This window comes from Marmota marmota, unplaced genomic scaffold (assembly GCF_001458135.2).
Source record: "Marmota marmota marmota unplaced genomic scaffold, marMar, whole genome shotgun sequence".
Classification (NCBI taxonomy): domain Eukaryota; kingdom Metazoa; phylum Chordata; class Mammalia; order Rodentia; family Sciuridae; genus Marmota; species Marmota marmota.
Genome location: NW_026000211.1, coordinates 33,057,149 through 33,076,000, shown reverse-complemented (window position 1 = coordinate 33,076,000; position 18,852 = coordinate 33,057,149).

Below are 18,852 nucleotides of genomic sequence, written 5' to 3'. Positions count from 1 at the left end.
ACCAGAAACTGGAAGAAATAAGAAAGGGTAATCTCACAGAGCCTTCAGAGAAAGCACCTTGATTTTGGCCTTTTGGCCTCCAGAACCATGAGAGAATAAATTTCTAGATCTGAAGATAACAAACTGGTGGTGATTTCTTAGGTCAACAATACAAAATTAATACAGATATAATTCTTATAGGGGGAAATAATTTTCTACAAGCCTTCAAAAAAACTTAAAAAAAAAAGATTTGGATTCTTTAGTTCAAGTAAAGGCAAAAGATAAAATACATAGAAATTATCCCTGCTCTAGTTAAAAGAGAAGAGTGCTGCAGCCTTACCCTTTCCCCACTTTGAAGGTCAAGGTGGAGCTATTGGGTCAGTGATTTATATGACAAGGAAAATCAGAAGTCCAAGGAGCATGGGGGTCTTAAGGCTGGGCTCCTCAAGAAGCAGAACTTGAATGTATTTAGGATGTCATCTCAAAAGCACCTGCAGGGAGTGGGGAAGGGAGGCAGTGGAGGGAGGGAAGGGCTTTAGTGGGCACATTTCTTCCACGGGTACCAGTTAAGCCCTGCTGAGGTCTCTGGGAAATAGTACACAACATCCCCCCACTATTCCACTTAAGATGCAATAAAGGTGAGATATTGATCCACTAATTACAGTTCATCATTGGTTTGGGCTGCTCCCAGGAGTATTAATTCCCTGGCACTTCTGTCCTACCCTCTTCTCCAACTGGCCGTACACATGGACAGATGAAAGCCTCAGACAAAAGGCCCCAGGTGCTCATAGCAGGAAGATACCTTCAGGTAGTGGAATGGTGTGTAGTGAGGGGATAAGTCTGGGGCTCTGCCCAGTGGCTGTGCTGGCAGAGCTGGGAAAACTCCACCCAGAAATGGAAAAGACTTTACAGAAATTCACTCTAGATACTCTTTTTAAGAACCAATACCACTGCTACATCAGACCAGCTACTGTTGGGAGTTCCCCTAACGATTCCCCAGGCTTTTAATATAGTAATGATCCCCTAATGTAACATGGGCGGTGGGCAGATTGCCAATGGGCAGATAACAAGTTGTTTTGAAAACTTTCCAATTGGTCCACCCTTCTTCAGGGCTCGTGGACAGTTCGTGCCCCACATGAATCTCATACAGGGTGGACGTTGCATGCACTGTAGATGATGACCTGAACTTTATTATGATTGGCCCTGGGGGCTTACTGTTTTAAGATAACTGACTTTCATTTTCTATATAAGCTAGCAGTAACTTGCAATAAAGCGCCTCATTTTGCCACTGCTACCTGTGTGTGTGTGTGTTTTAATCGACGAACCTTGGCTTTTCAGCTATACTGTCCAGGTGGGAACAGGTAACATAAGACCCTTACCACTGAATGGTCTCTCTCAATTCTGGAAGGAAAACTTTGAAGATAAGCTTCTGCATAACTAGCCAACTGACTATTTGCATAAATAAACCATTGAACAGTTGAGCATTTGCAACACATGAAAGACCCAAATCCAATATATGGGCATAGGAAGGGAAGAAATACAAAACAATAGCTGTCCAAATAATCTTTCCATCCTTGTTTTAAATAAATTCCCAGAAAAAGAACTAGAAACTATGACTCTAATATTTTTATTGAAAGTTGTCAAGGACAAAATGCCTCAAAAGAAGCACTGGGCCATGCATCTCGGGCTGGGTAGTGGGATACCAAAGAAAAACACAAACAACAAGCAACACTGACCATATCATTGTGGAGGGAGGGCCATTTCTTATTGGCAGAGCCCCTGTGTTGCAGGACAGAACAGCTCACACATCCAAGGAGGAGGGACCTCATGGTGGTTTGAAGGTGGTGAAATCCCTTCAGACTTGAAACGAAATCCTAGCTGCACCAATTTACTGGTTGTGCGACCTTGAGCAAATGACTTTTTCTCATGTGTAAAAGATAGCAGAATAATTCCAATGAGACAATAGGAGTGACACCCCAAGACTCATGCCATCACATAGCAAATATTCTATACATTATTGTTGTCACTGATGCTGTTTACAAGGGGCTCAAGTCTTGGGTTTCTGCATCACTCAAAAACATACAACCAACCCAGAGGAGAATTTGGACCTCTTGATTCTCCCTGGCACAAAGCAGGACACTGAAAGTTAACTTTAGTTGCTGGACATTTCTATGAATATGCTTACCTCTGGAGCATACCAGCTGGTTTTAAGGCATGTGAGACTTGGGGTAAAATCTAAATCTGCAGAGAAAGAAGACAGAATAACCTTGGGCCCAGGAACAGGACTTCCTGAATGACCTGTAATTCTTTGGTCTGAGGGCAAACGTACGTTTATTGGTGAACAGACCCCTGTGGGAAGCTTCCAGCTTACCAGATGGACAGTCCTACTTCAGCTCCCCAAACTTTCCTCCTGGCTTTCTGCTGAGCATCCATGTTTCCCACAAACCTTGCAAAAATGCCCCCACTCGGAGCCCTGTGCTACAGCATCTAACTTTTCCTAAGTATTTTAAGCAGATATATGGAATTAACACAAAATCTATTTATAGGATTTTTTTTTTCTTGAGGAATCTGAAGATAAGATTGGAGAGATGCTGAGGTCCTCCTGGAGCTACTTCTGTACCTGCAGAAAGGTAGATTAGAAAGATGACTGCCGTCTGATGAATGGTGTGAATAGTCTTCGGGCTGAGATCGTGGCGTTTCAGAGCAAGCTGTGCTGCAACCCACTGGCAGGCCACGGCAAATTGCTGACACGAGTTGTGCCTCAGTTTTCCCACATGCAAAGTGGAGATAAAAATATACCTCCCCACTGGGGATGTTCTGAGGATTAACGAAACAATATCAGTGAAGCACTTTGTGGTGTTATATACCCCAAAAGGTATTACCATTATAAAAATGCACAATATAAGACTCTATATTTTTACTTTGTGACTTTGATGGCATGAACAAACTTCACCCTCCAGCTTTTTAATATGATTATAAGCCCTTTACAAGAATACAGCTTTCACTTTGCACAGCAGGATACATAATATTTCTTATAAATTTAATTTAGAAAACGGCAGGAAAATAATGTTAAGGATTTGCCTTAAACCTACTAAAGCAAGCCAATTCCATTAATACTGCCACTCCATCTTTAACTCGACACATTGTGCTTTAAGATGACAGTCTTCTCAGATCCCTGCTATTCTTTGGAACAATAAAGGTAAACTTGAGATACAGGACACATTTTGTCTGTGAAATTTTTTTTTTCTTCCCTAAAGCTGCCTAGTCAGATCCTTAACAATCCCCTTAATGTTTATTTCTTCTTTTGAAGTAGTAGTCCGAAAAGTTCTGAGGTAAGTTTCACATTGACTTCCAATAATGGATGCCCTTCCATCATTAATCTGCTCCCACCTAGAACTTCTGAATGCCTGTGGTCACAGGGGATCCGGTTTAAACTCTATGTGCCACAGGAGAAGTGGAACTGGGAAGCTTTTAGGTTTTGATGATAGATGAGAAGCTGTGCGATTCAAGCACTGAAAGAATGATTCACTGCCTTGGACAAAACATCTCTGGTGGGAGGGGTCCTGGATCCCACCTCTGAAGGGACCCAGATTGGTTCTTCTCTGGCTGTTGTGACAAATTCTCATAAACATCAAGGCTTAAAATAACACAAACTTGTTATCTTACAGTTCTACAGGTTACATGTTCAACATGAGTCTCACCAGACTAAAATCAAGGTGTTGGCAGGGCTGCTTCACCTCTGTAGGTTTTAGGGAGAATTTGTCTTCTTACCTTCAGCTCCAATAGGTTGCCCACATTCCTTGACTGGCAGCCCCTTTCCCCCTCTTCAGAGCCACCAATAATGGGTCAAGTCCTTCTTGTGTTGTTACTCTGACTTCCTCTGTTGCTTCCCTCTTCCACTTTGAAAGATCTTTGTGATTGCACTTGGCCCTCCCAGATAATCCAGGATAATCTCACACGTATGCTGAAGAGCTGATTAGTGACTTCGATTCCATCTGCAACCTTAACTCTCCTTTAGCATGTAATTTAATATATTCATAGATTCCAGGTATTAGGACTGGGGCATCTTGGTGGGGTAGGGGCATTATCTACCTAATACATATATATATCTCCACTGTCCCAAGTTATGTGGCAATGGGATGTAGTGACAGGTGTGCTGGACAACTGCCTCAAATTTCTCAGTCCACAGGCAATGCCATCTTCCTTATCAGACAGATCTCATCCTCCAAATCTCAGTCTCCACTCTACTTGTTATGGTTTGGATGTGAGGAGTCCCCCCAAAATCTCACATGTGGGATGATTCGAGAGGGTTCAGAGGAGACATGATTTGGTTGTGAGAGTCTTAACCTAATCAGTGAATTAACCCCTAATGGGATTAACTGAGTGGTAACTGGAGTGCAGGCGGGGTGTAGCTGAAGGAGGTGGGTCACTGGGGCATGGCTTTGGGGGTATATATTTATCTGGCAAGTGGAGTTTCTGTACTTCCTGATGGTCATGTGAGCTGCTTGCTTCCACCATACTCTTCCATCATGTTGTTCTGCCTCAACTCAAAAAGGCATCTCGAATGTTCTTAGTGCTGAAAGTGCAAGATACGAGTTACATTCTAGACCCCTGCCCTCCATTTTTTATAGAAACAATTCTTTTGTGTGTTTCTGAATGAAGCCAAGTCTGGCCAAAGTCAAATTAAACATTGAGTGGCATTTGTCTTTATTATAACCTCTATGTGACAGGTGGGCACTGTGGTAAGATTCCACAAACCCTATCCAGGTCACATGATTTAATCACCTTGAGTGATCCCAATTGGTTTGAGTCGGGAACCATGTTGTACCCACAATGTGGCGGTCATTACTTATAGGCCCCAAGTTCTTTTGAATGTCTTGGGACCTAAATTTCTCAGCCCACAGGCAATGCTTCTGTGTGGCCTTTCCTATCCCTTTGCCCTTATCTGTGCATGAACTCTGTCTTAGGGCCCCACTTCCCTGTTGGAGCAATTGGCTAGTTACTCCAGGAAGTCCTTATTCATGTACAGAAGCCCTAAGGAGCAACAGAAAGGGGCTAGGGGTGAGTTCCCACACCCTGACACTCTGATAAGATGACACCTTTGGTCGTCAGGGGTCTTCAAATCATTCCATAGGGCAGCTGTCTAGGTTTCAGCCACGGCTCATCTCATATGGAAACAAATGAAGCCAAAGGCTCCCTCTGTGAAACTCTGTAGTATTCAAGGAGGGAAGTGTGCTAGATTGACTGGCAACCAAAGATTAATTGGGTCTGTGTGGGTAAGTGGTTGATGAGACAAGGTCAGCCTTTGCTCTGTGTCAGCTTGAAAGAGGATGTTGGGAGTGGAGTCAGGAGGCTGTGAAGGGCGGCCTCAGGGTCAAAATGACAGCAGCTCAGGGAAGGCTCTGGGCTGTGAAGTAAAACAACCACAAGTGTGAATGACCCGGGGCTCTGATGATGTGTAGCAGTGATGTGCGTGCTCTTCGACTGACATTCAAATGACTGAAATATCACCCGCCTCAGCAGCCTGCTTTAGACTGAGGGAGACTGAACTCAGATCAGCAGCCAAGGGTTTAACGTTTACTAAACAGAGTGTTAAAAGGTTTCTCAGTCCCTAAGGTTTGAAGCTTTTGTGATAATGTCACAGTAAGGTGCAGTTAATGCAACGCATGGGTGGCCCGTTTAAAATATTTACCTCTAAATGAGTCTATTAAATTTCTAAAAATATTAAAGTCTCTAGCAGATATAGCCCTTTCCCTAAAGACAGATTCAAAGAAAAACACATCAAATGCATAGGCGGGTGTCACTCCTGATCCATTTGAAGCTGGGAACTGTAAAACAGCCTGCGCTATTTCTCATTTGTTCTGGATGTGTGATAGAATGAAAACTGGGGAGGGGGAGGAGATAAACAAAAATTAGAGAAATTTTAAGTATGGGAAGAGTTATCATGTAAACAAGTGATTAGATATGAAGCATGTTATTCTACACGGCATAATGGGGAACTGTTAATGTTAACAAGAGATGAAATCCCATGTCCAGGGCAGCCCACTGGTCACTCTCTCAGCATTCTTCTGGGAACAGCCACTGGTCTCTGGCATGAACTTCAGCCTTAGATGTTCACATCTTGTTCTTCCCTGAGAAGATAAGTTTAGTGTACTGACTCAAACTAACCCAACTCAGTGGACTCTAAATGCAAACAGTGTTATATTAGTACTATGAACTAGGAAATATGGTTCCAATGGTGGCTGGGGTACTTGTAAATCAGGTATTTAGGAAGAGGTATCAGAAGACTTCTCTGGGTGGACAAAGCACTCTTGAGCAAAACAAACAATGCTGGAAACATCACAATACCTGACTTCAAAACAGACTCTAAGGTCTGGAGGCAGAGCACAGGGGTACAGCACTTGCCTAGCATGCATGAGGCCCTGGTTTGAACTCCAGTACTGCAAATAAATTAATTAAATAGTCTATAAAGCTATAGTAACCAAAGCAGCATGGTACTGGCATGAAATCAGACACAGATCAGTGAAACAGGATAGAGAACCCAGGAATAAATCCACCTAATACAGCCAACTGATTTCCAACAAAGGTGCCAAGAACATAGATCAGAGAAAAAACAGTCTCTTTAATTAGGGGTACAGGAAAAATTGGATATCTGTAATGCAAAAGAATGAAATTAGACACCTACCTCTCACCAGTTCCAAAAATCAACTCAAACTTTATCAGAGACTTAAATGTTAAGACCCCAAATTATAAAAGTAGTAGGAGAAACAAACAAACAAACAAGCAAAAACCCAGAGGAATTACTTTAGGACATTGGTCTCAGTAGAACTTTTTTTTTTGGATAAGATGCCCAAAAGCCCAAGCAACAAAAGCCAATCAAAAAATGTGATTATATCAACAACAACAAAAAAGCTTTCTGTATATCGGAAGAGACATCAATAGAGTAAAGTGACAATCTGCAAAATGGGAAAAAATATTTTCAAACTATTCATCTAATAAGTGGTTAAAATTTGGAATGTATAAGGAACTCAAGTCAACAGCTATGTACATATATAATCTCTCCATATAATCCAATTTTTAAATGGACAAAAGATTTTTCAATAAAACATATACAAATGGCCAAAAAGAATATGCAAAGATGCTCAACATCACTAATAAGGGAAATGCAAACCAAAACCATGAGATATCATCTTACTCTAGTGAGAAAGGCTATTTTTAAAAAATACAAAAAAATAAACAGGGGCTGGGATTATAGCTCAGAGGTAGTGAGGTACTGGGTTCGATTCTCAGCACCACATTAAAAAATAAATAAATAAAATAAAGATATTGTGTCCATCTTAAAAACAAACAAACAAACACTGGCAAGTAGCAAAGAAAGGGGAACTCTCAAACACTGCTGATGGGAATGTAAATTAGTAGAGCCATTATGGAAAACAGTATGGAGGCTCCTCAAAATACCAGAAATAGATCTAACATATGACCCAGCAATTCCACTACTGTGTATAGAGGTAAAGGAAGGCAAGCAGCATGTTGAAGTGACACCCACACTCCCAGGTCCACTGCAGCACCATTCCTAACAGCCAAGACATAGTATCAATCAAATGTCTCTGAGAAACAAACAGATAAAGAAACGTATATTTACAAATAGAATGTTACTCAACCATAAAAGAATGAAATTCTGTCATTTGTAGCAACATGGATGGAACTGTGGGACATTATGTTAAGTGAAATAAGTCAGACACAGAAAGACAAATACTGCATGTTCTCACTTCTATGTAGAAGCTAAAATAGTTGATCTCATAGAAATAGTATAGTCATGGTCACCAGAAGCTGGGAAAGGAGGGAGGGATGAGTGGATGGAAAGAGGATGGTTGATGTACAGGAGTACAGTTGGGTAGGAGAAAGCACTTATAATGTGCTCCAGCATGTAAGATAACTATGGTTGATAGTCATTTATATATTGACAAATTAATAGATAATAGAGAGAATCTGGAATCTTTCCAACAAAAAGAAATAATAAATCTTTAAGGTGGTGGACATGCCAATTATCCTGATCTAGTCATTACATATTCTATATATACATATATTGACATGCCACACTGTACCCTACAAATATGTACAATGTGTGTCAACTAAATATTTTTGAAAAGTAAAAAATAAAATCCAACTTAAAAAAATCAGAGAGAGAGAGAGGTCTTGATTCTCAGAGATCCAAAAGGAAGTAGAAATGTTGCATGTTCTCAGGGTATGTGGGATCTTAAACAACCAAACTCATAGGACCAGGGGTACAGTAGTTGTTACCAGAGGTTGGTGGTGGGAGAATGTGGAGATGATAGTCCATAGGTACAAAGCCTCTGTGAGACAAAAATAAGCTGAAAAAATTTGTAGGGGCTCAATGGCACAGCATGGTGAATATGGATAATTACTGAGTATAGTATATTCAATATCACTTAAGTTTTAAATGTTCTCATCACAGAGTATGTTAAATAGTTGAGGTAACGGATATGTTAATTGGTTTCATTTATTCATTCAACACTACATTTAAAAACATTTAAAAAATTGTTTTTAGTTGTAGATGGATACAATACCTTTATTTATTCATTTTTTATGTGATGCTGAGGATTGAACCCAGGGCCTTACATGTGCTAGGCAAGTGCTCTACCACTGAGCTATAACCCCAGCCCTACATTCAAACAATTTAAAAGCACTTTGTGCCCACAAATATATGTAGCTATAATCTGTTGATATATAGTTAAAAAAAAATAGGATGGAGGCTGTTGAGGTATGGCTTATTTAGGTCACAGAGTGATTTATTAGAAGTATCCAAGCCTATAACAGAGCACTTGGAATAATATGATAAAACTAGTGTCTCTGTAGCACTCATAACAGGAAGAGAGCATAGTTACATGCTGACAATTACTATTCCCACTTCAGAGAAGAGGAAGTTGTGGCTTAGTTCACCTCTTCTGGATCACATAAGTGACACAGTGACAGACTTGAGGTTAAACCCAGGTGTGTCCGACACCTAGCCCAGATTCTTAGTTGCCATTATATACATCCTCTCTAGTCACCAGAATGTTCAGACTCTCAGATTTACTGCCTCTTCTGTGACAATGTTGGAAAAACACCAAATCTTTGCTTTCCAACAACTCCCTTTTGTTTAATTTGCCACACTGACCATTCCTTTCTGTTAACATAATTTTTCTCCTGTCTCCTCTCTCCTAATGCATTCTTTACACTGCTGCCACCGTGATCTCTCTAAAACACAAATCTGATCCTGTCATTCCCCTGCTTCAAACCCTTAATTGAGTTCTATAGGAAACAGCATAAACTCCTCTGTTCAGATTTCAAACTTCTTGATGTTCTGCCTGTTGTTGGCCTCCCCATCCTCACCTCTCCACCTCCTTCCCCACCCTACTTTATACTCCTGCTATATTTAACTTTTTTTTCTTTTTCTGTCCTTTGGATCTAAATCTCAAAGTCAGTTAATTTCTCTCACTCCCTCTCTGAGGGAGTTCCCACTCTGTCAACATCTCTTCATATCTTTCCATCTCTCAATCTCTTCTCCTTTACTCCTCTCTCAGCTCTTTGCTGCTACTTCCTTTTCTAGTAACATCACCTATCCATGCATTCCACACCTACTTATTGAGCATTAAATACATATCAGGCTCTGTTACAGGCACCAGGGATACAGAGACAGACAAGACAGATATGGAGCTTCAGTTTTAATGGTGACAGACAAACAAGAATTTAGTAAGTCAACGTCAGCTTCTTGTCACTGTGGCAACATACCTGAGAGAATCAACTTAAAGGAGAAAATATTATTTTGGCTCACAGTTTTAGTCATGGACACTTGGCTTCATTGCTTTTGGGCCTGTGATAAGATAGAACATCATGGCAGGGAATATGTGGTGAGGCAAAGATGCTCGCCCCATGGCAGCCAAGAAGGAGAAGGAGAGAGATAAAAGGATAGAGGAGGGAGAGAAAGTGGGAGGGAGAGAGAGAGGGAAAGGAACCGGAGAGAAAATATACCCTTCAAGGGCATGGCCCCCACAACCTATTTCCTCCAACTCGGTCTCACCTCCTCAAATCTCCACTACCTCTCAATAGCCCATTAAGCTATGAATCTATCAACATATTAAGCCATTAATGAGGTCAGAGCCCTCAGGATGCAATCACCTCCCAAAAATGCCATTTATGAACACTGCTGCTTTGGGGACCAAGCCTCCAACACATGAGCTTTAAGGAGGACATTTCAGATCTAAACCACAATAGCAACAAAGAGGAAATCCTTCAGTTTCTGAAAACAGGTAACTTGAGAATTATAGTGGTGGTGATATGATGTTTAAAGGGAGGAAGTGACCTTATGCTGTGACCTGAATGAGGAGGAAGCCAGCTGTGTAATGATCAGAAGGTAGAAAAGCCCAAGGTTAGGAAGAGAGTTGGTGGATCTGAGGTATAGAAAATGGCCTCTGAGGACTGTAACTGCAGGGGTTGAGCTTGGAGAGGGAGATGGGGGCTGGACCACATACATCATTATAGCCTAGGAAAAGCAGCTCATATTTTGTTCCACATAGAAGGGGAAGCCAGGGGCACCATCTGGTTTACCTTTCAAAAAGTTCATTCTGTCTGCTCAGTTGGTGATTTACCCAGCTTCTTCGCTGCTGTGACTAAAAGACCTGACAAAAACAATTAGACAAGGAAAAGTTTGAGGGCTCATGGTTTCAGAGGTCTCAGTCCATAGATAGCCAGCTCCATTCCTTGGGGGACAAGGTGAGGCAGATCATCATGGCCAAAGAGTATGGTAGAGGGAAGCAGCTCACATGATGATCAGGATGTAGAGTTATACTCCACTTGCCAGATATAAAATATATACCCCAAAGGCACACCCCCAATGACCCATCTCCTCCAGACACACCCTACTGGCCTTCAGTTACCACTCAGTTAATAATCACAGGATTAATTCACTGACTGGTTAAGGCTCCCATAACCCAATAATTTCTCCTCTAAACCTTCTTGCATTGTCTCACACATGAGCTTTTGGAGGACACCTCACATCCAAACCATAACAGTTGGGAATGGATGATGAGTGCGCTTATAATAATAGAAGCATGGTAACCTAAAAAGACTACCTCATATGGACCAGGTGAGACATGAAGGTGCTAGACCAAAATAGTGGCTGTGGAGATGGTGAGAAAAGGGTAGATTTGGGGTGTCTTCTGCAGTTAGCAAAGTTTATTTCTGGATTGTGTGTTGTGGATGAGAGGAACAGGGGTCAGAGGAGGAAGGTTAGGTAGAGGGAAAGAGAAGATTTGAGAATGACCCCAACAATTTGGTGCAAGCCACTGGGTGGATGTGATATTTCCCATGTGGGAAAGTTTGAGAGTGAAATGTGGTAAATAAATGCTATAGAATCTGTGAGGGCAGGGAAAAGTATATACATAATACATATCTGATACCTGAGTGCATGAATTCAGTTAATTATTCTAACTTCTTCTATTCACTGCATCTAGATTTTTAAATAATAGCTCTGATTAAACAAAAACATGATTGTTTATCAATTATGTGTTTTAAGATCTTCTTAGCCACCCCTGTACCAATTATTTCTTGAGGTCAGTAATTTCTATATATAACTAATCTCATATCTTGAATTTTTATTCTAATTTTACTCTCAACAGCTGCTGAGGGTGACTAAGGAGGGCAGGGACTACGCTTTATTTGTTTTATTACCGGCAACTAGCATACTATCTAGCAGGTGGCAGATGTTCAGTAATAATTTATTACATGAATAAATTGACCAATGTCTAAAAAATAGATGGAGGCTGACTTCAGCTTTATCAAACATTTTATAACATGGAGGCATTTAGGGAATGTCAATCTGTCCTCTCCCAAATCTGAGATTTTATAATAGAGGTGGCTGGGTGAGATGACACATGAGCTATAAAGGGATATTATTTAAAGGAATGTATAATTTACAATGAAACCAAAATGAAGTTTCAAACATTCCTATGACTCTTTTTATTGCCATCCCTTTTCTTATGAGAAAATCATTTGGAAGTTCCTCATGTTGAGGAGGCCCCCAAAAGATGGCTGAATGTCTGAGGCTTGGATTGCCAAACTAATTTCAAGTAGCTCAGTTTCTCTGTGACCGATTGTAATATTTTCCACATTCCAACCAACAACTTCATAGAAACTTTGTTTTGAAAATTAACTAAGAAATTAATGTAAAGCACACTGCCCACGCCACCGCTGTGTCACAGCACCCCACCAACGTAACCAAGTAAGCAACATCCACATTTGCCTTAAGAAGGTTACCTTACCATAACATTTAATTATTCTGCAACAGCAGTGTTGCATCCTTTCTGTTGCAAATTCAAAGTCTGAGTAACTACACAAAGCAGCCTGACACTGTTGATAGACTTTGACTCCAGAACATTCTTTTTGTTTCTATTTGAAGAGTCAGTTTCAAGAAAGACATAGCGAGGCCCTGGGTTTAATCTTCAGCACCACATAAAATAAATAAATAAAACAAAGGTATTGTGTCCAACTACAACTAAAAAATAAATATATATTTAAAAAAGAAAGAAAGTTATAGTTATTACCAGGCACAGTGGCACATGCCTCTAATCCCAGAGGCTCTGGAGGCTGAGGCATGAGGACTATGTGTTCAAAGCCAGCCTCAGCAACTTAGTGTGGTCCTAAGTAATTTATCGAGACCCTGCTTCTAAATAGAATGTGAAAAAGAGCTGGGGATGTGGCTTAGTGGGTAAGTGCCTCTAAGATCAATCCCTGGTATCAAAAAAAAAAGACATGGTTATTACACTGTCATTTACTTAAGTTTGTTGTGATCCAAAAACACAATAAATGTTTAAAATGAAAAAAAAAAACAAGCATTCCTTGGGGGAATGATAGAAGTTTAAGTTCCTTCTAAAATTAATTATAGATGTTTATCAGAAAACAATGCTGCATAAAGATTCCAGCCTTGGAAAATTCCTGACGGCAGCAGCACCAGAATGATCCTATAGTCAGAAGTACACCTAGGTAAAGCAACCAGACTACTTTTAACACTTTATAGATTTAACTATTGCTTCCAAAGTTCTTATTTGTTTTCTCAAAGAGAAAGGACACCAGAACAGACTAACTGGGTGACCGGGATCATCTTTTGCAAAAGAAAGAAAAGACAAAACAAACAAACAAATAAACAAACAAAAATGGCAGGAATTTACTCGTTTTCCCATACAGGCAAATAAAATGAACTTCTTTGATGTAGCTAAGTCTTGATGGCTGTGTCTTCCAACAAACCCCCAAACATAGATAAAGTGCTTCAAGTGCCAATTTGAATTTGGCAGGCAAGTTGGGCTGCAAATGATCTAATTTATCTCAATTCAAATTAGCTTAGCAAATTTGGAAGATGCTACATGAAAATAGGTAACATGGGAGTCACAAACACATGAATTTTAAGGTCTTTAAGCAAAAGTGACTTTCTAGGACAAACTACTTCCTATTATTCCTCCAGTAAACAGTGCATGCAGAAACCAGGGAGACAGGACAGGCTACTGGGTAAAAGCTTTCCTATTTAAATGGCTGGCTCAAAAAATAAGAATTACAAACCACCTGCCTTCTTTTCAGAAAGAAAGAAACTTTCAAAAGGCAACAATCTCACTGAAACCTTAGGAAGAAGTGGGAGTACAAAGAGAGGCCTCAGTGGGAGAACACAGTAATTATTCAATAATTATTGGCAGTGAATAAAATGCATGAAAGGCAGGTGTAAATTATAATGCAAGAATACCATCATATTCTAATGGCCATGCCTCCCCAGACCAGGAAAGAGCACCCCCGTGGATTCCTTTTCCAAAACTCTCAGTTTGCCAGGGAACGGTAGAAAGGACAGCAGACTGTGGATTTATAAATTCACAGCAAATTTTATAAGGGGATTGAGGCTCCTATCGCCTAAGAATTTTGGATCTTCACCTTCCCTTTTCTGAGTTTGGCAATTTTACTATAAAACATAAAGTAAATTGGTGATTTGGTTCCTTAATATAAAATCGGTAACAAAAAATCAGCAGCCACAAAAAAGAAAACTGAATGGAAAAATGAGGCCTTCTGGTCTGGGCAAACCAAGTCCACTATTTTTATGGTAATTAGGGCCACAGAAAACACATGGTTAGTGTTACACAATGACCTCTGTTGATGTATTTATTGCTTTATGGTTTACACAGTGCTTTTATATCCATTTTCTCATGCAACTCTCCTAGCAGCTCTGTTTTGACCAGGAATTATTAAATACAATAAGTTATAAGGTGATACTAGTTGGTGTTTTACAAGTGAGAACACCTGGGTGCAGACAAGGTAAATGAGGTGCCCAGGGTCACACTTCCTGTTCGTGCTGAAACCACCTTTCAAATACAGGTCTTCTTATTCCAAGAGCAAACTGCTTCTCTTATCACCGCTTCCTGGTTTTCTGGGTTCTCAGGGCACAGAAAGAGACAACCTGAAAACATTCACTTGGGCAACAGCTTCCATTCCTTCCCTCCATGGAAGCTGTTAATTAGTGGTAATGTCAACTAATTTACGTATCACCTCCTTATTTCATTTTTTGTTCTCTTATAGAGGTGATGATAGGCAGAAAAATGAACTATCGAAAGAGGAAAGAGAGGATTAACCTAGGACTCATTAATCAGCCCTGAAATTTTTCAAAAGAAGATTTTTTTTTTCATGCACTTAACTTCTTGCTTAAGTAATCTCATACAGTGTATTCATCTAATCCACATGGTGGAGACTTTGTCTCATACTCTTCAGAATCTCAGGGCCCACCTACCACAAAAGGAAGCTGGAATTTGGAATGCTTAAAACATAGCAAATATATAAATCTGAAAACCAGAAGACTCAAAGGAGAGTTCTGCATCTGAATTTCTTTTTCTGTCACTTAAATGTCATTCTCTGAGAGATCACTTCCAACTAGAGCTAAGTGAGGCTCTAGTGGAAGGTGGGACAACATCTATATATCTTTATCTATATGTCCCATCAAGGCATCTTACAAATTCCAGATCCTAATCCAACCAGTTCTTGGTCATCCCTACTTGGATACTCATAGTCATTTCAAAATCAATATTATATGGGGCTGGGGTTGTGGCTCAGGAGTAGAGTGCTTGCCTCTCATGCGTGAGGCACTGGGTTCGATCCCCAGCACCACAAAGAAGAAAAAGCTAAATAAACAAAATAAAGCTATTGTGTCCATCTACAAATAAAATTTTTTTTAAAAAATCAATATCATATATTTATCATCTATCACCACCCCCATCCCAATGACTCTCTATCATCATTTGTGTCTTGGAGACTGACTCCACCACTCACCAATTATTATACCTGAAACCTAGGTTGGGGGTGTGGGGAACAATAGGATATGAATGGCCTGTAGAGACCCAAATGCCACCAAGGAGAGCACCTGATGTTCTCTCCACTGGCAGGATGGAGGGGCCCTGGCATGACATGAACTCCCAATGAGAATACTGTTTGCTCCTCTAATGCTTTACCCCTGAAATTGCCTGAGATAACAGTACCAACGGGTGACCAACCAATTTTGCGTGAGGCAGTGGTCAGCAAACGGTCTGATTTTTCAGATATTTGGACTCAGCCACACCCATTCAATTATTCACTCATTGTTTATGACTGCTTTTGCTCTACAATTGCAAAAATTAAGCGATCATGATAGACACTTTATGAGCACAAATCCTAATATGTTTCCAATAAGGCTTTTTAAAATATTTGCTAACCCTGCCCTAAGAAAACATTAGGATCAATCTCATAATTCCTTACATCCCTTGCCACCTTGGTCCTCATAAATAGTCCAAGCCTTTCAGGGCATAATCCCACTGGTGGCTCTGTGCAGCCCTCTTCTAATTTAAACCCCACTCCTCCTTGGGCCCCTAAACCTTGCAGCTGAGTTCTCTGGAACATACAGTATGTTTTCAGCAAAACCCTCTAAATCCTCATCCTTACCTTCCTCTCATCTTTCTCATACAGGAATCTGTCCATTAAAGGCAGCACTTTTCCTTGTAATTACATCTCTGAAGCAATGGCTGCTTTTCCTCCACCCACCCCATGTTTCGCTGTGTCTAGAGTAGTGAGTCCAGGCTGCTCTTCTCCCTGGCTCCTCCCTCCCCCAAATATTTTTGCTTACTTGATATACCTTCTTTCAAAGATCACTTACCATCCTGCCAATCTTTTATCTTCATTAGTTGAAGGAATCAGGTTTGGCTTGCTGGAAATTTCCCTATCAGTATTCTGCTTTTTTTATTTTTTAAATTCTCTGTCTTTCCATCTACATGGATACTTTGTCCCCTACTTTGTCCTGTCTCTAGTGATTTATCTACCATTGCACCTTAGATATCCAAACCCATGATATGCTTTATAACACAACAATCTCCACAATCTCGATTTTAGGTACCCCACTCAGATCATCACCTTCTGTTTTCCCAGCTTATTTATTATAATAACACCACATCATTCATTTTTTGACCCACTAGGACTTTCTATCCATTGATCCTATCCCCGCCCCCCCAACTTTTTTTAAATCTTTTTTACTGCTATGACCACCCCATCTGCTCAGTTCTATCCTTTATCCAACTTAGATTCCATAATCAATATTTATAACTGGTCTCTTGTATCCACCTTACAAGCTCTGCTCTCCTTCTCTCCACTATAACCCTGATCAAAGCTAACTTTTCAGTTCTCTATTTATGCCTGGGAGCAGCTGATCATGGCAAAGAAAAAAATATATATGCACACATATTTGAAAGTAATGACTAACACTCAAGAGGCTTTCAACACTGCCCAGAAAACCTACAACATTTCTCTAGTCAATGCCTTCTCTTACTCTCTTAAAAATAAATATTTCATACTAACTCCTCCCTGTAACCATCAACACCCTCATCCTCATCTCTGACAACACACACACACACACACACACACACACACAGAAAAGTCCTCACTTCTAATCCCTCCAGAGAAAGAGGCACAGTTTATTGGTCTCCCTGCCTCTGTCCCTCCTATTAACCAAGAAGAATGATTGTGTTGCTCTCAAGACAAATCCCTTCAACTTATTCCATGCATCCTATTTCCCTCCCTAGTCAAGGACCATACTTGTGCTCTGAATTCTTCTACCTCTGTGACATCCATTTTTCCATCTTTACTGCAATAGTCCCATCAGCACAGGCTTGCAGAAATGTCTCCAAGGTAAACAAGCAAAATCCATATCACAACAGCCACAAAAACACCTCCCTTGACCACAGGATGTCCTTCAGCCCCTTGTTCCTGTTCCTGTTTGGAATAACAATCCTTCAAAATGTTCATGCCTCATTGAAAATGAAACTTCAGTGCCCTATGTCAAATCATGCCACCCAGGAGTAGTCAATCTACCAAAGTTTTCCAACCCAGAGAAAAAAATCTTCCATGGCTCAAGGCCTTACATGAAGAGACTGAACCCCTACTTGTCCTCATTTTTATTTTACCCCTCTTTCCTCCATAGTTACTTACCCCACTTTTCTTTATAGCCATCAATACTCGACAGTAGTCGAGTATTCAGTCGAATAATGGAGCCCCAAAGATGTCACATCCTAATCCTCAGAATCTGTCATTATGTCACCATACATGACAAAGGGGACTTTGTAAGTTAAGGATATTGAGATGGAGAGATTATTCTGGGTTATACAAGTGGAACAAGTGTCCTTATAAGAGGGAAGCAGGAAGATGAGAATCACCAAAGGAAGGATCACCCTGAGAACAGAGGGCAGGGTGATGCCACTGCAGGGAGGGGCCCAGATCGGGGAAGGTAGGTGACTTCCAGAAGCTGGAAAAGGTGAGAAAACAGATTCTCAGAAGGAACACTGTCCTACTAACACCTTGATTTTAATCCATATGATTCTCTAAGACTTCTGACCTTCAGAACTATGAGAAAATAATTATATGGTGTTTTAAGCCACTAAGTATATGGTAATCTGTGACAGCACAATCAGAGGCTAATATACTGGCATTATTTTGTTTCTTTACCTGTTTATTATCTGTCTTCTCTAATACAGTAGGAGTCCTGTAAAGTGAGGGGTTTTCTTTCTTTGCTGTAATATGCCTAGCAGTCAGAACAGTGGATATGTTTTGAATTAAAAAATGTTTGCAGAAAAAGGAGACTCGCTTCCTCCCTGGAAGGTCCTTCCTGCTTCCTCTTTGCTCTGTGCCACTAGTCTCCATACCAGAGACACAATTCATCGCTCAGGGCACTCCCTTGACCTCATGTGTCTGCATTTCCATGCTGAGGCTCTCAGCGTGGAAGAACAAGCCCTTCAAAACTGAACTCTCTCCAGCTCCCAGCTAGTCTGCCTCAGGGGATCATCTTTAGAATATTAAACCAAGGAGTTTGCTTTACTTTCTGGAAAGTTATCCATTTCTCCTCTATGCTGCATGATAAATAAGAAGGCATATTAACAGGAAGGCCACTAACTGGAAATTAAATGAGCCTTAAACTCACTTAAACCCATTTGTTGTCTTTCTTCCTCACTAAAATATAAGCTCATGGGGGCCCAGAATGTCTCATTCACTGTTTTATCCTCAAGGCCCAGAATAATGTTTGGTACTTAATAGGCTCTCAACCAAACTTTAATGGATAAATGAGTTTTCTTCCTCTCAACTCAGGTCCAGACAATCTCCAAATTGGATTGATTCTCTTAGCATCTTTCAACCTATCATCTCCCCTTTATCTCCACTGCTTTCACCTTAGTTAGCAGTCCTCATCCTCTCCTTTGGGGGGAATGTAGCATCTCTGCATCCTCAAACTTTCCACACATTGGGCTACAAGGGTCTTGTCAGATTCAATAACATCAA